At 40.2% G+C, this 22,221-nt stretch overlaps 1 protein-coding gene across 1 annotated transcript in view; it reads right to left on the reverse strand.

Annotated features, from left to right (window-relative positions):
* The window catches only part of LOC146685917 (leucine-rich repeat and fibronectin type-III domain-containing protein 5-like), a 137,731-nt gene that overhangs the window by 40,739 nt on the left and 74,771 nt on the right, over positions 1-22,221 (reverse strand). The window contains exon 2 of the mRNA XM_085441055.1: positions 19,464-19,580. The gene's annotated coding sequence lies outside the window, so the exon portion shown is untranslated. The remainder of the gene's footprint in view (positions 1-19,463; positions 19,581-22,221) is intronic.

Below are 22,221 nucleotides of genomic sequence, written 5' to 3' on the forward strand. Positions count from 1 at the left end.
ACTTGAAGAGGTGGAGATATGATTTGGAGAGAAGAGGAATGAGTTCAAATACCTGGGGTCAACAATACAACGCAATCAACTATGCGAAGAGACGCAAAGAAGAGAGCGCCCTCCATCCACTCCCCCCACTTAGGAAACCTGCTATGATTTATGGTTTGCAGAAAGTGGCATTAACACAAAGGAAACAGGCAGAGATGGAGATGGAGAGTTAGAAAGGAGTATATCACAGGGACAACTCACGTTGAGCAGTTTGCATATCCTGAACAAAGGGCGGTGAAAATGGAGCTCCCAGGCAGGAGAAAAAAACCCTCAGAGGAGGTTTACAAATGTAATGATAGAGGATAGAGAAGACTGGAGTGACAAAGGTGGATGCTTTGGACTAAAATGGAAGCGAGATTAATTCAAATTAAAACCATGTAGGTTGTTATGGTGTAACATTTATTTCAATATACAAAAACATTTTTAAAAATGTGTCTTTCTCAATATTAATACTGATACATGCTTAATTAGAAAATAGTCGCGTGTCAGTAATACACTTTTATTGCTAAAAAAAATTATGTACTGTAAATGTCTTAACCCTGTTTAGACGGTTGGAAGTCAACATGGCAGCAAAGTGAGTGCACACTTACAAGCAAACTGAGCAAAACCAGAAGGAATGATAAACTTAACCAGCAGGGTTATTTTACAAGCAAAATGTTGCGTTGTTTCTGACATAAATAAATGCAAAACAAGTGAATCGACCCCTTCTGCAAAAGGAAGTGGGATTACTGAGATGAATTTGAAGAAGAGGGGGAACGATACACAGAAAGGGTTTATTTTCATAATTAGGTCTCTAGGGTGAAAAAAGTATTAATGGTGAATTGGAAAGGGGCAATGAATATTTTATTTAAGCACTATAAATTGGGTCAGCCTGCTTTATATTAGAATAAATGAAAGATAGAAACTGGCAGTAATTGATTCAAATACAGTACTATGGTAAGTAGGATAACATAAAATGAAGAGAGAAAGACAAAAAAAAGAAAGGGACAGTCTTTTTATTTAAGACATCAAAATGGCTTTAATATAGCTAATAAAAATGCATCCCAGCAAAAATTAAATAACTAGAAAAAAGTACTTAATTATGGGCTGATTTATCATTAGATTTATCTAGAAATTACAAAATATTTCTGACTAATATTCACATATTCTTTAGTATTGATGTAGAATGACTTTATTTTATGGGTTGTTTTGGGGGTATTAAAACTAATCATGAACGCACCACCTACAGGATTTCAGAAAGTTAATAATTAATAAGCAAAATGCAACACAATCATCAGAAACAGAGCAACATTAACATTTGTTTGGAGTTGTATTTCTGGCCTAATCTCTGTTTTGGTCTCCACCATTGGGTGACTGTTTAAGGAGTGAGCTCTTTTTTTCTTTGATCAAGTGCTCTGACACTATAAAAGGAAAATAATTTACTTCCAGATACATATTCACATAACCTAGCCACAAATATATACAAAGTGACATGGTGAATTGGAGTTAGTAGCAAAGTCATATTGTAGCAGTCTTTTGTAGTGTCTGAGAGCACCGTGTGCACAACTAGCGTTTTTAGTTTAGAGAAAATCACAGTCAAAGTTTTGCTCAGTTTTCTTTCTCCATATATTTTTATATAGATAGCTTAAAATGCACAGCAACGCTAACAAAACTGTTTTATTGATCACAGGAATCTTTTCAAGCTTAACACAATGAACACATTTACCCGACTAGCTGCGAACACCATCTTAGTGTTACGTGTTGGGTTCCCAACAATATGCCCCATAAAACAGTCTGCTTCATAGAAGAATAAAACACTTTGTTTTACGGTGTTTAATTTTTGAATTTCTTCTAATGTTTTAAACCGTCCAGCTTCACCTCCTGGTCAGCTGGTCCGGTAGCTGACATGGAATCACTCACAAGTGTCTGCACCAGCTGCAGAGTCTCCTGTCAAAGATGCCTAATGGACACACTTAGTTGAGAAAGCTTTATTGAACGGGACTATTTCCTCTTCCGTTACTCTAGCAACTGAAAGCATTGCAATATGAGGCATAATTTTAAATGAATGCATGGGTGTTATCTGACAGCAGCGTAGGAAACTGATCATTTCATAAGGAATAATAAAATGCAATAAAGCTGCATTTTTCATTACTAAAATGCATTGAAAGGCTGCCTAGAACACTCACACATACGTTGAACCATTCACTCACTTTTAGCAGTCACTTTTTCTCCATCATTATGTGCGTTCAGATTTCATAATTAAGTGGCTATTTGCGTATGTCGGCACTCTAATGCTAGTCTGGAAATGCCTTTTTTTGTGCCAATAAAGTACCTTTGATTTGAATGGATGAAGACAGAGCAGGGAGAGAGAGAGAAAGACAGAAAAAGGTGGGAGGATGACAAACAGTTTCCATCATCATCCTCCAGGCAAGAGGAGGCTGCACGCTTATATAAGAATACACATGCAAAACACGCACACATGCATTTGAATGCGCACAACAACATTGTTTTTGTTTGTTTATATGTAGATCAGTAAATGGGGCTGGCCTACAGAGCAAAATGTTGTGGGAGGGCATGGCAAACATATTATGGCATTAGCTTGTAATGACACTTTGTCGGTCTGTGTGTGTGTGGTATCTGAAAATAGCCTGCATGAGAGCACAACGTGGAATGTGGAAGCATTACACTCTGGTCTCACATATCGCATGTGCCTGTCTGTCTCTCATCTTATTTTCTACTGCACTGCACTAGTGCATTTGACAGATAAGATTGCAGAAAATGTGCATGTGTGTATTTCCCTGTGCACATGTGTGCATGTGTGTAAGGCACTTGAAAATGATAATCGAGAAGCAGTCAACTTTAGTCTTCCAAGGAATTAAAGATAAAACAGCAATATTCTTGCTGGAAAACCACAGCTTGCAAATCTAACAGAAAGGATATTTCCTAGAGGAGTAGAAGCTTCTTCTTCCCAAATTCTCCTCCGTCCCAGCACTAGGCCCTCACATCTCAACTATTGACTTTTCTCTGTGTTGGTGCAGAAGCAATCAAACAGCTACAGCCTTTAACAATCCCCAAACCAACAGCGTCTGCAGTTCTGAATGTAACCTTGAACGTCAATTGCTTCATTTAAAAAAAAAAAAAGAATTTCATCTTAAAAGAAGATAATCAGGTTTCAGCTTATTATATTGCAAATATGGATGTGTCTCCATCCTTTAATCACATAGGGAACGAATAATAATAAATATCCAAAGCTACACCACAAAATATGTAATTGGCCAAAAAGTGATTTTATTTCACCCAAGCAGTTCAGATACAGTTAATTGGTTTATGTTGATGAATAATACTTAGTATAATATGTAACTTTATTCTTTTTTTAAGCTTTATTCCATAACAAAATTCCAAAATGGCATCTTACATGTGCAACTCTTAGTATCATATAGTATGCATGTTTCCAAGACTTTGTCAGATCTAGCAAATGAAGCTTTGAGCAAAGCTGCGATTTGGTTTTTAAATAACATCTGTGCAATGATTCGGTGTTATTTGGCAGCATAAACAAGAAAATGTTTAACCACGACTGCAAGCATATTCTACAAATGCTTAAGTGAGTTACACATTCAAGAAAGCAAATCCTCACGCTTGTATGCCTACTGTCAGAACTGTTTGTTTTGTGATTCGGTCATAGTGTGTGGTGTTTTATACTACTTTTTACCTACATGACAAAGTGGGGTAATTAGTAATGGTTACTAATACTATTATTATTATTTTTTTTAGTTTGACAACACAAAATAAAAATAATCATAATTTAAGTGTTTACTGAATGTCTTATTTGTATTATTTGTGTATAACCCAGTAATTACCAACATTATGTTTTCATTTATAGACATTAGTTACCTTACATCCCTGAGGGAATCAATAATACAATACTGGGATCTCTGTCAATAGTCAAACCAGCTATTGTCAGTCATCAGTGTGAAAGCTGATTGCAAATTATATCTGTCTAAATACCTCAGATTTAGTCACTGAGTTTCAGTTCTCATCTATACTTCTATGTTACCCCTATTATTTAGGCAACATTTAAATAGATAAATAATGCCCTGCCTATATATTTTATACTTATTAGGTTGTTGTCATAGTGACACACCTCGTTTTTTTTTTTAAATTTGATTTCTGTAGCCACACTTTGCTTTCCTGTCATCTTCATGCTGGTCTTATCTTTCACCTTATAACACATTTCTTTCTTTGACATTTTCATGACGTTCTCTTTTGCACATTTTCTGGCATGTAATCCTCGTACAGTAGAAGGTTAATACAAAAAGAATTAAGGGCAACATCCATCACACTAATTTATTCAGTCACTGCCTGATTTTAGGATTTACTTAAGAGTTAAATAGGACTGCACCTTTTGTGCTTTACTTTCTTAAAGGTTCTGCCGTTTAGTCATTTGAATAATGATTTTTTAAGGAAAGCTGAAAGCTGACAATTTAAGTTTTGTTTATGCGCAGTACCTCAGCACAAGCTATTTGGGAAAAAATGCACAAAGTAGAGTTACTTGGTTCGCTAAAAGGTATATAAAATATAAATGAAAATACAGAGCTAAAATACTTCACAGTGAGAGGTTATATAACCAATGGACTACCTAGTTTATCCTGCATCTTGGTGTTATCCAAGTTACTAAATAAAGAATGTTCATATCTCTTTCCCCCCCTGTGAGTGCAGCTGGAGGATGTACCAAAGACACAGTTTAAGTTTGAAAAAGACTATGCTAAATACTGGTCTCCAGCCAGGCCACTGAGATGTTTACTTCATGGAAAAAAGCTCTCTCGCTCTTGTAATTTTTAACTAACATTCTCAATAAGAAATGAGATACAGAGAGCAAAAGAGGAGGGACGGATAGACACAAACAGGTAGGACTGTAGCGTGCAAGCAGTCTGTCGCAGTGGATATTGTATTTGTCTGTGTGGGGGCTGAGGGTGGGATAAATAATTTATAGTCATCCAAACATGAGCACACTCTTACATTATTTATATGCAGTACATTTAACACCCAATCACACAGAAACGCTAAATTTAATGTGCTCTGCATTGGGAAAAAAAGTGAAAGAGATGAAATATTAACAAATGCACGGTAAGTGTACAGCAACAAAGAGAAAGGCACAAGAAGGAAAAACGAAAGGAAGAAAGAAAGATTAAAGGTGAATCTCAGTAAAGACATGGCCAGAGGAAATCCGCCATGTGAGGAAAATATTAAACTTGCACAGACCTTTGTCTCAGTGTTTACCTTGCTCCTTGGTGTCCCATCGTGTCATAGTAATAAAAATAGTAGTAGAGTACTTCAAAGTGAACAGGGGGTGAGAGTACTGTGGTCAGGTCATCTGTGGTTTTTCACTGCTTCTTTTTCCCCAAAGCTGATAGTACACAAGCAACAATTTTTAAATATAATTCCAGAATTGACTTAGCCATACAGAGACCAGCATTAAACAGGCCAGTGGTTAAATCCAGAACAATGTGGTTGTACCAGCCATTTCCCAGGTGTCAGTGTGTGTAAATGTAAAGTAGGTTTTTTAGCTGAAGGGAAAATAAATACACTCTTTGCTCTGAAAATAGCTATCTGCTGTTTGTTGCATTTCCCAAAACCACTTCATTTAATTTCATTAAATTTAAAGATTAAAATGGTCTTAATGATGTTACAATTAATATTAAGAGTTATTCATATAGGACTTCTTTGTAACAGTTACAGAAATTACCTATGATTGATAATGCCTTATCTATATCCACCACATTTCATTATACTTTTTATAGATTTTATATTTAGATAATGGATCCCTTTAAATGATATTGGTTGATTAACATTGATATTGCCATAATTTTCTGACGTGCTCTATTTTACTTTTGGACTAAGATGCAAAAGTTGCACGGAAAAATATGAAAAGTGAGTTACAAACATCTTGCAACAAGGCCTCAAGTCATAGTCGATATGCATGTATGTATGTGTGTGTGAGAGTGGATGTGCTATGTTGCCTTTAATGTGTGACAGACTTATCAAGAGCCACTGGCTAATCACTTCAGTATCTAGGTTAAATACAGATCAATGGTGTATGTGTGAGTCTCAGTGTGTCTGTTTTCATGTGTGTACATATAAAAATATGCACAAACAATCAACAATTAGACTAAATACAGCTTGTGTTTGTGCGTATGCGTGCTTACATTAGCTGTGGCATAAAAATACATGCACGCCTATTTTTATACCAGGATTTATACACACTTCACAGCATCTGAGAGTGTGACTAATCTAAATTTATCCATCAAAAGCTACTTGTCAGCTCACAGTCATAGAATGATTCAGTGACTGAGGTGAAAGATGATGATGATGTTTGTGTGTGCAAAAAAGACTAAGCTTAAAAATCTCACATCTTTTAGAATATATGTCAGAGACAGCCCCATAATAACTGGAGTTAACTGTTTTGTACTGTTTTTTTTATGAAGCAATCTCTCGTTACGTTTTGCCCACATTAATTAATAAAAAGAAAAATAAGTTGCTTTACCAAGTAGTTATACTTTTATATAAATTGATATAGATCAATTATATGGCCATATGCAATGGCACATACAGCTAAACAGGTTTACTGACCAAAAATAAATCTTTAAAAAATGTTTAAATAAGCATTTTCAGAAGGTTGGTCATGTGTTGTTTTGGGGTTTTTTTTGTCTAAGCATATTTGTTTAGATCTGATTCAACAACATCTGTGTTTACTCACTGCATCTAGCAGCTTTGATTAAGGTGAAGCAAAAAAAAATATATATCATGATTTTCCTGTGGTTTTCTGAATGTCATTCTGGGCAAGAAAAAGTAGATTTGTTATATCTGAAAATTCTCCCAAGCAACTCTTATTCATAGAGCCTAAGGTTATTAATTTTGGACTGACAGTTGGTGAGGTATTACCTATACATCTATATGCCCACAGCAACCCTTATCCATCATTAAGTTGCAATAGCATAAGGTTGACATGAGCTATGTAAGGTACGGTAAGCGATACCATTTGAGAAGTCATAATTTAACTTTTGTCAGCAAATGTATATTTTAGAAGCAGGTATTAAGCATTCTTCCTTCTTTTCATTAACTCAAACTTAGAAAATCTTCCTAGAAAGTCTTTATCTGTAGCTAATCCTGGGCTCGCATGCACACGAGGCAAGCTAAGCAAATCGGTTAGGTCGTTCCTGTCACAAACAGCCTTTTACAGGTTCTTTTGAGGGATTTCAAGCCACTCTCAGGCCACATGAGGGCTAAATGTTCTTAAATTTCTGATCTCTGACCAAATGTCTGAACATCTTACTTTCCCCTTTAGTATGAGTCCTGCCACACAAAGGAGGAGGCTTGGTTTGATCCCCATCCGATTCTTTCAGTCACTAGCAACTGCAAGTGAGTGTTGAAATGAGCCCCTAATGTTCCCTCAATGGTCCAGTAGATCCTCTGCATTACTGTTGATATCACTCCATTTCTTTTTGACTTTTGCTTGAGAATAAGAAACCAAGATACTTGAAGCAGTAAAACTGGTCTGAAAGGCTAGGCAGTGATGATTTATGTAGTGCAGCGAAGAAGGTTAAACATAGGTTCAGCATGTTTTATTTTTTTAACTTCTCCCAAAGGAAGAGCTTGGATTTATGCTTGTGGTCTAGCATAGTGTCTTTGGAGGCTGTGGCACTCAGCGGCTCCACAGTGTGGTTCTACACTGATGCTTCACCTCTGAGACTTCTCAGAAATGCAGATTATTGGCTAAGTGGCCGATTCCAAGACTTCCAAGGCTGTAGATACTCACACAGAAGTTGCATATGCCACTTAGCAACACACTCTCACCATTCAAGCTAGAGAGGTGTGGAGGTGGTGGGCTGGAAGGTCATGATAGCAAGCAGATTATGTTTCTCTCTCCTAGGCCTTGTGGTTTTACAAGTCCATACAGTAAAAGCAGATCCATTGCAAATGTGCCCAATGAAGTTGTGCCTCTCAGATCTGGAGTTCAGCTCAAGGAGTTCCCTACAGAAAATGGTGGTTGCCTCCAGGCAGCTATGGTTAGCCTTATGCTGGTTGGAAAGCAAAGAGAAATTCAGCAGTGAAAGTGAAGCGAAGCAAGTGATGCGTCTCCAATTGGTGGTGACAGATACATCCTTGGACAGTGTGAAAGACGTACTGAATCAGTGTCCTAAAGCTACGGGAAATGCTTTATCCTTTCTGTCACTTCTGTCCATATATTTAATACATCAAGGTATTGCTAGTATGTACAGAATACAAAAGTATGAGAGTGGGCCGTATAGTTGAAGCATCTCACATCGACATCCTTTATTCTCTAAGCTGTTCGCGTTCCAGCCTGGTGAATGGACACTACTAAAATGTTCACTACTAATGCTCATCGTCAGCATTTTTATCAGCACAGCAGCAGAAGACAGCATCATATTTTTATGACACTGAAAGCTGTTTTTGTCCAGTGTGCATCCTGCCTTTTGCCTTTCTGTCATTTTAGCTCTGGCAAACCCCAAATCCCTTAACCCTGACTAGATGATCATTACATAAACAGATTAAAGAATGCAGCAAAGCAAAATAAAAAGTTAAATTAGGTATTTTTAGCTCATTCCCATCCCTTATTCCTTTTGATTCTTTGGCTGTCTTTCTTCTTCAACCATCTGCCCCATGATAGCTTTGTTAATTGCTGATGTATGTGGAAAATTTAGACAGGAGATGCTCTGCTGCTGCACATGTATGGGTGTAGATGACTTTATTCTTTAGAGAAATGTATTGTGAACTCCCTGAACGGAAAATACACTTCCTACACTTTCTTAATGAAGGAACTGTGTGTGTGTGTGCGTTTGTGTGCTGTAAAACCATGCATATGACAGCAAAAGCTATCAAGTACATCTTGACAGTTAAGTCTACATAGTTTGATGAATGTCAGAGTAAAAAAACAAATCATATAATAACATGAAGCTAATTAAATATGAGACTTCACGCATAATTCACCAAAGCAGAACTGAAAAGCTTCATACGATCTTGCTACTTTCTATATGCATCTAAACGGGCCTTTAAATTCCAGTAGCACTGCCTCCGATCTGTTTACAGTTTGACAATCTGTTGTAGCAGGCATGAGAAATCTGGCCAAGGGGGCTACAGAAAACACAAAAACCAGAACACAAATCAACATAATAAGTAAAGGCAGAATTACAACTGATATTCAGTACAGGCAAGAGACCAAAGAAACCTGAATAACAGATCATTAAAAGAGCAACATCAAAAACAGTCATATTGACCAAGAGAACCTTGTCAGTATGACTGTTTCTGCCCTTTGAGTGCTGTTGAACCTATGAATTTTAGATGACGACTCTTTGGGAAACATATAAACTTGGATTTAACATCAACTTAAGTTGTGTTAAATGGGACTGAAGCACAGAGAGTTTGTACAACTTAACAAACAGACAGACATGTTCATTAATGCAGTTGAGAATGTTCCCCATTTCAGTTAAAGTACGTAAATCTTTTCCAACAAGAGCTGGAATCTCATTTGTGGTTGCATCCGAGTAAGAAGGATTTCTTATTTAAGTGGTTTTTGAAAGGTAGGACCTTTTTAAGGTTGAACGACTTATGAGCTGGCTTCTTCAGGGCAGAAAATTTACATTCTTTACTAACAGATAGTGGCACAGCATTTGTTTTTTTGTATGCAAATTCCAATACCACCACCTTTTTCTGAGGTGGTCACAGTGAAACAGACTGAATCTGTAATTCAATGATTCTGTAAATTAATGCAAAGTCTGTAATTAGGTTTCTAAGCCAAGCTTCAAACAAGAATATCATTAGCTGATGATTTCACTCAAATCTTAACCAAACTGAGTTTAGGAAGAGGACTTTGACATTTAGATGAGCAATACAAAGTTCAGATCTGGTTTAAAATCACAAGGAGTACTCAAAGATTTTTAATCTGGACCAGAGATGGGCTCTACGTATCCAGAGAAAAGCAGCAAGAAAAACAATGAAGCATTTTCTTTTCACTGATTTTAGTAGTAATACAAAAAGATTCCGCCATAGCCCGAAACCCTTACTGTGATCAACCAGTCATTGGAAAAAGGAAGGTCAATAAAATCAGGTAACATGAGATCTCCACTGATGTGTGATCAAGTTTGAAGAGCTTCTGAAAGATTTAAAATTCCAGGTTGTGTGCTTTGAAAGGAAAAAAAAAAAGGTTCATTTTGTTTTCCAGGCTGTTCCCGCACTTCACATGGACGGAGAACAGTCAATAAAAGAAAGGAACCATACAGAAATACAAACAGGGAAAGACTGAGAGAGGTAACCTCCAGCCAATGTTAAAGTAGCCAAAACACCTAAGTGCATTTTGCTTTAGGAAGTTTGTAAAGTTTGTTGTTAGACAGTCTGGGGAGAAATCCAAAAATTTTCCAGCTGCTGTATGGAGAAGAGCTTTGGTGAACTATTGTTTGTGTTGTCTCCTCTCAGATTTTTTATGCCATCCATAAGTGATAATGATCTTCTGATTGCTAGCCTCTGGATATTGTTACAGATACAAACCTGAGTATTGTATACCAAACTCAGGCTTGTTTTTTCACAAATCAGTACCACAGAAATGTCTTTTTAACTAGTTTTGGGGATTGTCAGTGCACACCAAAATGCAGACCAGAGTAAAAATGGATAAACACATCATTATGCAGTATGCAAAAGTAAGTTGCAGCTTTAAGTGGAGCACAGGGAAAAAATGGACCTGCTGAAACACCAAAGTTATCCTTAAATCTCCACAAGAGAACGTGCTTTCATCAATGCAAAATCATGCACTAAGCACTCTTTATATGAAGAATTCAGCATGTTCTTGAATGTATTTCTACATCTAGAGAGAGAGTGAGGTGAAGGATTACTCAAAGAGGCAGAAACAGAGAAAGAGATTTCTAACAAAAAGAAATAGTGAAATAAACAGAAAAAGAAATAGAAAGAAAGACGATGAGAGAAAGACAAAAGAAACCTTGTAATCTCTGGGTGCTCAGCTGAATAAGAAATAAGGGAGAGCGAATGGGACTTAAAGACAATGAAAAGAGATAGGATGCACCAAGCAGGAACAGGAAGGAGAAATATGAGAGGAGAAAAAAAAAAGAGAGTACACATCAGAGGCCGAAGCTGTAACACAGAGCCAGATATGTTGGTAGAGGCACATTTAGCTCAAGGGAAGGTAGGATTGCTGTCTGCCTGAACACATTGGTTTTAAAAGTAAATGGGGCGTCTGAGTGAAACAGAAATGTGGAGTTTGATGTGCAGAAAGGAAACAGCAAATTTTAAAAGTACACTGGGGAATATAACCAACACTAAGCGTTGTTCTTGTGATGAGAGCATATCCACCCAACAAATTCACAAAGTCAAGTCAAAAATATGCAGTTTTAAAACCTAAGAATCAAGTACTGTGGCCACCATTTTACAAAGGTTTTTGTTGTTGTTGTTTAAAGATTCAGTTAATTATTTAATAATTCTGTTAATTATAATATAATTAATATAATATATTAAAGTATATTATATCCAGTTCAAGGTCAAAGAAGCCTACCCCAACTCTCAGTGTTTTCTGTCCTGGACTGTAGTACCAAGTACAGAAAATCCCCACTTTGGATTTAAAGACCTTTTTGCTGTCAGGGAAAAATTGCTAACCACCAACCTGGAGCTGGATAACCCCACACACCAATAAAAGACTCTTCCGTTTGTTTGATATGTTAGTCCACACCTCTAAGGTGTAGATTAACCAGTGTTGGTCAAATTACTTGAAAATAGTAATTAGTTACTAATTACTTCTCCAGGAAGGTAATCCCATTGCTTTACTGATTACTTATTTTCAAAAGTAATTAGTTACTTTATTACTTAGTTCCATTTAAAAACATGATGCACAGCCTGAATACGTAATAAAGCAACAGACCTTTTAGCCCAATTCTGTTTTTTCTGCATAATCCATCATGTAAAAGTGAATCAAATGGAAAAGTCTCGTTTAAAAATTTTTTTTAAATTAGTTTTAATCTTTTAATTTTATGCACATTGCATCAAGCAAAAATTAAATTATATGCAATATATAATTAATATATAATTAAATTGACATTTAAACCTATTTTCTGCATATTCCAGCATATAAAATAAAATAATTTTTAGTTTTTACACTCACTCTTTCAAATAGATGCAAGTAAAACACAGCAAAAAATAAATATAATGAAAGATTCAGCAGCACTAAGCCCTGTCTCTCTTAAATCTCTTTTCATCTGTTTAGCAGGAGTGGGGCAGGTGAAGGTTTGCCCAGTGCTGCAGCAGTCATGTCAGTGTGGGGATCCGGGGGTTTCTCTGTGAATTTCACATTCCTGTGGGGCGTGCTAGGTGCTTGCTCAATGAAATTAAATTTTTCACTGTAGAAAGAAGTTTTCTTCCCACACAGAGTGTACAGCGGACGCTAATGTTTTTGTCACTTCTTTACTGAATCAAACACAAAGGTCAGTATTTCCACGCTTTAAATGCTGTATGGTCGTACTCTCTCCTGCACTCCATATTATCCATTGTTGATCATACGTCATTGTCATGAGGCACTTTTACAAACAAAATCACGGTTTAGTAATGCAGCGTGCTTATGCAAAAGCAACAGTAATGTATTTACTTTTTTGCAATAGTAATCCGTTACTTTACTCATTACTTGATAAAAAGTAATCGTACTACAGACGTTACGTGTAACGCACTCTGAGATTAACTTATACATTTTTATAGTTATTTTTACTTTGTAAAAAATAACCAGGATGAGGACCAGTGTCTGTCCCTAACCTCACTGTCTCTGTCCATCGTTGTCATCCATCATTGGTTTCTAGCCAGCCTGTGGGCTTTCCGTTTAAAATAAATAAGTATGGCTACCCTCACGTCTAGTTTCACATATTCCATTTCCTGCTTCTGCCTACGGTGAACAAGAACAACAGAGAGACAGAGACTTTTAGAAAAGAAGTCAGAAATAATACGAGCGTGTGCGATGTGACGAGGTAGCAATAGAGACAGGAATTCACTTCCTGTACGAAAGATAACAAATCCTGACAGGCATTCTTTGTGAAGAACGGCATTTCTAAATCTCATAAACAAAAAGAAATGGCCTTAATAAAGCAGATACAAAGAGGAAATGAGAAGCTTTTTCTGTTTGATATACATCCTTTAATCTTCGGTATGCAGCCAAACAAACATGTTCCACTTTTAAACATCCAGAAATCACTCCCAAATTAACTCAGTGAACAATATAGGCAGCGTGACTGCTGGCACCTGTCGTGGCAGCTTTATCTTCTTTACGCTTCAAAAAATAAACTCTCTAACATCCAGGTTTCACCTTCCATCGTCCATAAAGAAGCTTTAAGGTGATTAAAGTCATCTTATTCCACATAGTCTAACAGTAAGTGCCTGTTCCAGTCCTTCATTACATCCATATGATTTATTTTTTTGTTTTTTTAATATAGAGATAGCCTTTTTCTTTTGATAACTGATTCATTTAGAACAAAGCACACACTTTAACATGTGTCACAGCTGAGATTTCTTTGATTTTGTTTTCAATTTGCTTGTGTACCTTCAATAAATCATTCCCTTGGTTGGCTATAATGGACATATTCACAAGCTTTTACTGCTTTACGATGTATTGGGAAGATAAATCTTTTCAGTTGTAAAGCTGCATACACAGTGAAAAGGATTTGTTTGTCATGAAGCTGCCTGCTGGTCGCTGTGGACATGCCTTGCTCGGGTCACCTGGGTGACCCTCTAAAGCGTTTACTAGCAGGTCATATGTCAAACGTATTCTTCACTCTTATTGGTAGTCTCTTCAGTCGCTTGCCAGAAAGCTTATCAGGGGTCCGAGTGGCAATTTACTGATCTGCCATTTGACTAGCTGGCAGAATTGGTAGTCTGGTTGTTTGCAGTAACAGGATGGTGGGTGAACAGGTGAAATGAGTCATAGATTAAATAACTGTTTTAATCCAACCTTGATCAGATCCTTATTTTAGACACATACATAAAATCTCAAACTATGTTACATCTATTCACAGTTTATAATTTTCATTTATCTTGTGCAGGAAATGTTCTTGCAATCTCTTTTTTCATTCATTTAAAAGAAAATTACACAGAAACCAGTTTGGAAGTATTCAGCATGACTAACAGCTGCACACAAAACAAAGAGACAGAAATAGGGATTTGTAAACATGACTAATTACCTTAGAGTGTGCGTCCTATGTACCTGCGTCTCCTCTCATGTGTGAATTATACTCCTCCTGTTGTTTTTTTCCTCTTTTATCTCTTCTCCCTGTCCTCTCCCTTTCCCTCCTCACACCTATTATCCCACAGGACCAGAGGCAAGGAAGGCAGGAATAGGTTAGTTGGGTGACCCAGACTATGCCTGGCCCTCAGCTGTTCTCGGCTGCCAAATGTCCCCCTGGGATGAGGGCAGTCCTTCAACTCTCTACTAGAGAGAAGACACATATGCTAAAAGGCCATCACACAGAAAGGTAAGGAGGAGGTTAACAGTAGGAATGCAGTATGATTACACAAAAAGAAAGTGAGGGAAAAATGGAAACATGTGCTGAAGACTTGAAGTGTCAAATGAGAGAAGGAAAAAAGCAAAAGAAAAAAGTAAAAGCATCACATAAAGAGAGCAGAAAGATGTCCATTACAGAAAAAACAAGTGAGGGGGAGAAACGAGAACATGTGACTAAAAGTGTGCCTTACAGGAACATCATTGAAGAAGGTGATGGAAAGGTGAAACCCATCTATCCTTCCAACCTGTCACTTCATTCAGAGCTTCTTATACTTCAGTCATATATTCATTCCCCATTTTATTCCTCCTTCCTCCCCATCCCTCCATCAAGCCAGGTCTCCATTCATCAAAGTGAGCAGGGGACAGGCAGACTCGACTTTGACTTTGATCTGTTTTGCTAAGAAGTCGAGGGCTTCAGTGCAAATGGATACACACACACACACACACACACACACACACACACAAGGGTGATCCATCTCTAAGGAAAGCATTCGTTCAAGTCGCTCACAAGAGTCTGCACGGTTGCAGGTTGAATTCCCCAGCTGGCATACAGGCCTCTGAGTGAACTCTAAAGAACTGAAACTGTCACGGCCAGGCGGATCAGCTGCACGCTGATCAGCCCTCTCTGTTTCTCTCTCTCTCTTCCTCTTCTCTCTCGCCGGGGCGGAACTCGCTGTGGGTTCACGCCCTCGGCCCACGCCCTTGGGAGATGAGACACCTGGGTCTCATTAAGGGGAGCAGCATTTAAGCCAGGAGGTGACTGCTGTTCGTCGCTGGATCGTTGTCTACCACGCGTTAGTGAAGTCAAGCTACAGCAAGTTTAGTTAAGAGTGTTTTCCTCTGTGCGTCGTTCTTAACCCTGTCTCCCTGTCTACAGAGCTTCCTGGATTTTTCCAGTGCGATTCCCGTGTGGCAGTGTCGGAGTGTGAACCTGTGATCGTGTCAGTGGATATTCTGAAGAACGCGTGCTTTCCCTTGGACTTCACTGGAGGCCCCTTCTCCCCCCACTCAGCTGTATATAACACCCCCCCCCCCTGCACATTCTTGTATATACACCTGGTGACTTGTAAATAAACCCTTCTTGTGAGCATCAGAACCGGAGTCCTGCGCTTGAGTCCTCCAAACCGTAACAATAACGATCCAGCCATCATGGACTCAGCAGACTCAAATCCCACCCAGCAACCCGTCCTCAACTCTCCAGGCAATTCTGGAACGCCACGAACACATGCTTCGGCACATAAATCAACAACTGGCCGCACTCACGCAAGCCCTTGCTCAACGTCTACCGTCGGTAAGCCCACCCTCACCCCCTCCGTCTGTTTCTCCTCAGCTATCGGCTCCAAATCCATCTGCAGCCGCTCCGCCTGTTTCCCCCACGCCGGCTTCCACAGAACCTCCAGAGCGATCGTTACCAGCGCCGGAGCCTTTCTCGGGTGAGTTCGATAAATGTGGTGGATTTTTGACTCAGATCACACTACAATTCTGTCAGTTACGAAGAACATATGAGACAGATGGGGCCAAAATCGCCTTTATGGTTCAACTGTTACGTGGGCAGGCATTAAACTGGGCGCAAGCTGTGTTAAGAACAGCCCCAGACATTTCTTACGAGGACTTCCTCACCAAATTTAAAAGTGTTTTTGAAAGAGGCACTGGAGCGGAGGGGGCTGCCCACAGACTGTTAAATTTGAAGCAGGGGAGGCGGAGCATGGCGGATTTTTCGGTCGAATTCTGGACCTTGGCCGAAGAAACTGGCTGGGGGCAGTCGGCATTGATAAGTACTCTCTTGAATAATATTTGTGATGAGTTAAAGAGAGAACTGATGATGAGAGATGTTCCTAAGACCCTGTCTGATGTGATTACACTATGTGTGAAGATGGATGAGCACCTACGGGCGCGTCGGGGAACCGGAAACTACATTTCCCAGAGGCCCCCGGGGCGCATGGAGACGGCAGGTGGGGGCGCGCCTAGCGGCAGTCACTCATCGGACAGCATGGAAGAAAGTGAACAGCCCATGCAACTGGGCCGCTCCAGACTGTCGCCCAAGGAGCGGTATCGTCGCTGGAGAGCCGGTGAGTGCTTTTATTGTGGCCGCAAGGGCCATATTGCCATGGATTGCCAGGCGCGGCCAAAAGACAGCGCCCGCCAGTAGTGAGGAGTGTACGGGTGGGCGAGGTCACCTGTTCACAGTCTCCTTCTCGTCTCATGATTGCGGCTAAGCTAACGATTCGTCTCAAGACTCATTCTCTCGACGCTCTGATCGATTCCGGGGCAGAACAGAATTTTATTGATGCCTCGCTGGCGCTAAAATTAGGTTTTAGCACGGAGCCTCTGTCTCATTCACTCAAAGTCACAGCCCTTAGTGGCCAGCGTCTTCCAGACATTACTCATATCACGGAACCGATTTCCCTGACTCTTTCTGGTAATCATGTTGAAACCATACAGTTGTACGTCTTTAAAGCCCCGCTCACACCACTAGTCTTGGGCTATCCCTGGCTATGTCAACATAACCCTGTGATTGATTGGAGGAAGGAAAGTATTTCGGGGTGGGGGGAGGAGTGTCACATGTCCTGTTTAAAAGCCGCCACCCCCGCCATGAGCCTACCACCCAATAAAACTATTTCAGAACCGCCTGATCTGTCCTCCATACCGTCTGTTTATCACGACCTGGCACAAGTGTTTTGTAAAGATAAGGCACGCTCCCTTCCCCCTCACCGGCCGTACGATTGTGGGATTGACCTCCTCCCAGGCGCGCCGCTCCCGACCAGTAGGTTGTATAGCCTGTCTCGACCGGAGCGGGAAAGCATGGAAAACTACATCAATGAGTCACTTGCCGCTGGTCTCATTCGCCCCTCGTCATCGCCTGTTGCCGCTGGTTTCTTTTTTGTCACCAAGAAAGATAAAAGTTTACGCCCTGTATTGACTATCGCGGCCTCAACGCCATCACAGTTAAAAACAAGTATCCCCTCCCTCTGCTGAATTCCGCGTTCGAGCTTCTCCAGGGTGCCACCGTCTTCACAAGTTGGACCTGCGCAACGCCTACTATCTGGTCAGGATTAGGGAGGGAGACGAGTGGAAGACGGCTTTCAATACTCACCTGGGCCATTTCGAATATCTTGTGATGCCTTTCGGTCTCACCAATGCTCCAGCTGTGTTTCAGGCTCTCGTGAATGACGTGCTTCGAGATTTCATCGACCATTTCGTTTTCATTTACTTGGATGACATCCTCATCTTCTCCCGATCTGTCGCCGACCACCAACGCCATGTCAGGCAAGTCCTTCAGCGTCTCCTTGAAAATCGTCTCTTTGTTAAAGGGGAGAAGTGTGAGTTTCATGTCTCCACTGTTTCCTTCCTGGGCCACGTCATCGATCGGGGTGACCTCAAGACTGATCCCGCAAAAGTTCAAGCTGTTGTTGCCTGGCCGACCCCTTCTAACCGGAGACAGCTTCAAAGCTTTCTGGGGTTCGCGAACTTTTATCGGCGCTTTGTTCGCGACTACAGTAAACTTGCCCTGCCCCTGACCCGTCTTACTTCTCCCAAGGTTCCCTTCTGCTGGGATGAGCTGGCTCAACGAGCATTTGCCCATCTGAAGGACCGCTTTGTCTCAGCGCCCATTCTCGTCCAACCCGATCTCGACTGGCAGTTCATTGTGGAGGTGGACGCCTCGGATGCTGGAGTGGGGGCGGTGCTTTCCCAGCAGCAAGGAGGTAAGCTGCATCCCTGTGCCTACTTTTCACGCCGTCTCACCTCCGCAGAGAGCAACTATGATGTGGGAGATCGAGAGCTACTAGCCATCAAGCTAGCCCCGGAGGAGTGGCGCCATTGGCTAGAGGGCGCTGCCCAGCCATTTGTGGTCTGGACCGATCGCAAGAACCTGGAGTACATTCGATCGGCAAAACGCCACAACGCCAGGCAAGCCAGGTGGGCCCTGTTTTTTACTAGATTCCAGTTCACGATCACTTACAGACCCGGTTCCCGTAATGTCAAGCCAGACGCCCTCTCACGCCAATTCGCCGCCTCCGAAGACAATAAATGACATGACAATAAAGTTTACTTTGACTTCAGCAGCAAGCAGGCGCACCGAGGGCTCTCGCGCTCACTTTTCGCGTATAGAATTTCGAAAAAAACATCGGTGCAAATGATAAGACTGTATCATGATGTCTGGTGTTTTCGTGTTTGTTGGTTTGTTTTTATTTTCTTTTATTTTGCGAGTCGGTTATTAGATGCTGCTCCAGCCAGCCAGAGAATCGCCCCCCACCCCGCCCTCTCCTCCCTGTGCCGCAAGCAGCAGGCGCACCTCGCAAACGGAGGGCGCCCTTACTCCCAGCAAATGGGCGATAGAAAACCGATCAGTGCCTGTACCATTCCCAATATGCGCTGGCATGATGTCGGGGCAGCATGAGTACGAGCAATTTTTTTTTCTGCCGATGCCCGTGATGCCGCCCCCCACCATGATGCCGCCCTGGGCAACCGCCCATGTCGCCCGTATCAAAAATCACTACTGGTTGTAGCAAACAAAACTAAGAGGATTTTTGTCCCCATTCTAAAATTCATTTTTTGGGGAATTTTACTTTTTGCTGACACGTGAAATATTTATACCATTAGAATGTGTCCAACAGGATATATTAACCATACAAAGGACATATTTTTATATCAACTAATTGTGGTTATATAATGGCTATCAATCTAGAACTGTCGGCACAGCATTTTCCTATTAAACTGTTCCTGTACATCTGATAAAATTTTGGCAAGACAACTGTTTCTTTTTGTTCGGGCTTTATGATAGGCCAAATTACTGGCCTTTCAGTTTATATGAGAATGCCAGCAATTTCAAGCTCATGGCAAGAAAAAACATAATATGTATTTTTTTTTAAATTACAAAAATACTTCTTACCTTTAGAGATGTAAATGCTGATGAAACGCCGCAGGATTCACATGTTACCACGGCTACCACAGCTACAGCATCATGGATGAAGGTACAGGTCCAAAATTTTCTGCTGGGTTTTTCTCACTATAGAGGTAAAAAAAAAAAAAGACATCATTACTGGACTTGAAAAATAGTGAATATAAATAGAATTGAGGGTTTCCATGCCATATTTTGCCTTTAAGATCTTTAGTGGCTTTTTTAAGTGTTTTGGCCTACAGTGTAGCTGTGGTGTACAGAGTTCCACACCAATGATTGGCTTCCAAAACAGTCTAATTTTATATAAATTGCTTGGCTGGCCTTTAACTGAGAACTAAAGAGCTGCAATTGTGCACCACTGAACCAGGAGGAAGTGTGCTAAGGTGAGTGCCCGTGTCGCATAGACTGATCCTACCACAAAGGAAATGTGCTCTCATACGCTGCTGTGACTGGATATCAATGACTTGAACAACCCAGACCATTGATCCAGAGATATCTCTCTCTCTCTCTCTCTCTCCCTTCCTTCCTTGCTTGCTTTATCCCCTCCCAGTTTCTCTTTAAATTCCTCTCCTCTGTCTTTTATCCTGCTTTTCCATATGGATTTTTTTCCTTTTTTGCCCCTTGCTTCACTCCTTTCCTCTATCCTCCCCCTCCCTCTGTGGCTCTTGCTTTTCAGCTTTCCTCCTTCAAAGGACAGAGGACACAGCTGAAACAAAGGCTGCCTGTATACCAGCTGAGCCAGCAGGATGGAGGGAAGGAGGGAAGGATGGAAGGATGAAGGGATGAAAGTGAGGCAAGCAGGAAAGAATGAGGGCAAAGAGTAAGGTGGAAGAAGGTGGAAGGGAGGGGTGTAGGACAGGGCTAAGAAAACGAAGGCACAAGTGTGTGTGTGTGTGTGTGTGTGTGTGTGTGTGTGTGTGTGTGTGTGTTGGGGGAGGGGTGCAGGCTGTGCCAAGAGACAGAGTGATGAAGCAGGGATGGAGGTTTTAAAAAAAAAGGGGGGCAAAAGGTATGTGAAAGAGAAAAGATGAAGGATAGGCGAAGACAGAGACTGATGGAGAGAGATTGCTCTCACATCAAAAGTGTGTATCAGTCTGTATCAGCAATATCTCTCTCACACACACACACAAACACACTCACACACAAATCTGCCACAAGCGCAAACACATGTACTTCATTTTATCTACCCTTCTCAAATCAACCCATTGGATTGCTATCACAGGTTTCAACACAATTTATTTATTTATCATTGTTGTCTCATTGACATAAATGTTTACTGTACAGATACACCGAAGACAAATATATATTTTTTATTCACAGTTCTTAAGATGACCTTGGAAAGGAAAAGGAAACTTCTGTAGAGAGATAAAGTCTCTTTGTCAGCAAATCTGCCACTGGCAGCAAAAGTGATTGACTTGTGTTAACATGCACAATCGCACAATCCAATGCATGCAAGGCAATGAGCCCTATCTAGTGGGCTCATGGGGAAGGAAAAAAAACGCATGTTTTAGTAAGCACACAGTATCATCTATCTCTGATCCTTTTTTTATACTGTATGTTTTGTTGCTGAATAAAACAAATTACTGAATGATTGATTCAGTGTGTTACTCATCGTCTGTTTCCTCCCCGAAATATTCATTTATTAATCAACTTCTGAATTCTGCTACCCTGAAAATGACCCTGAGGGAGGCACAACTACGAATACAGAGTGGAAAGTGTTCCAATTAATTTGCTTGTGCAGCAGAATCTCATCCAAGGCTCTTATGTAACTTCATACTAAACTTATTAGCGCAGCTACTTACAGACACAAACAGACAAATAAAAGTCATCTATGGAGTCAGGACTTTCTCACCTTACTTTAACCCTTTCCTTACTGACCATCCCAGTCCCCAGCCAATTTAACAGAGAATAATTTAACCCCACTCATGATTATAAACCTGTCATTACGATTTGATTTACAGTTTCAAATGGGTGCAGTTTAAAATTAAAAGTGTAAATAGTGATCGGTATCAAATTCTGCAAAAAAAACAAACAAAAAAACCCCCAAACAAACAAAAAAAAGGTTCCTTCAAAAGGATAGTTTGATATGCAGTTACGACTAACTTCAAAATTCTCTCACTCACCTTTAAAAATTCCAGTGAACAGCATTATACAAACTGTGAATCAATACATTTACTTTAGATTCCAAGCTTGACAAGACAACCAGTCCAGCTCATTGAGCCAGCATCCTGGTGAGACTACATTAACTCCACCTTAGTCTGGAGTTTGCATGGGTGCATTTATCTTTAATGAGGCCTGGATACCCAGGGTGAAGTGCCATAGCAACTTTGTTCAACATGGGTTCCCCATGATGTTAAAAGCTTTGAATGATCCCAAGGTGAAAAGAAGAATTCCAATTTGTCAAGAGAAAAAGGGATCCTAAAAATATTTGCTTTTAATTATTCAATATCTTATGTAACTCCAAACCAGGAAATGCCATAACTAGGCTGAACAGCCACAGGATGTCTTCGGAGTTACAGTTTGTTTATTCTGTATTTTAGAGTTCACAGTATGGGCAGCATAGTGAGATACCACAGACATCAAAGATTTCTTGTAGTCAAAGCCAGGAGGTGTGTACCAGCAAATCACTGCAATATGATGTCATGATGTCATTCACAGTGGAAAAAATGTTAGAAAACGTCTTTATGGTTTCATAGTTGACAACCGTACAGCTTTAAGTATTCATTTGCATATTAGTTTACTTGATTCA

Source organism: Copadichromis virginalis, linkage group LG19 (genome assembly GCF_057382275.1).
Source record: "Copadichromis virginalis isolate Kocher_CV1m ecotype Utaka linkage group LG19, C_Virginalis_male_GT1.1, whole genome shotgun sequence".
NCBI lineage: Eukaryota > Metazoa > Chordata > Actinopteri > Cichliformes > Cichlidae > Copadichromis > Copadichromis virginalis.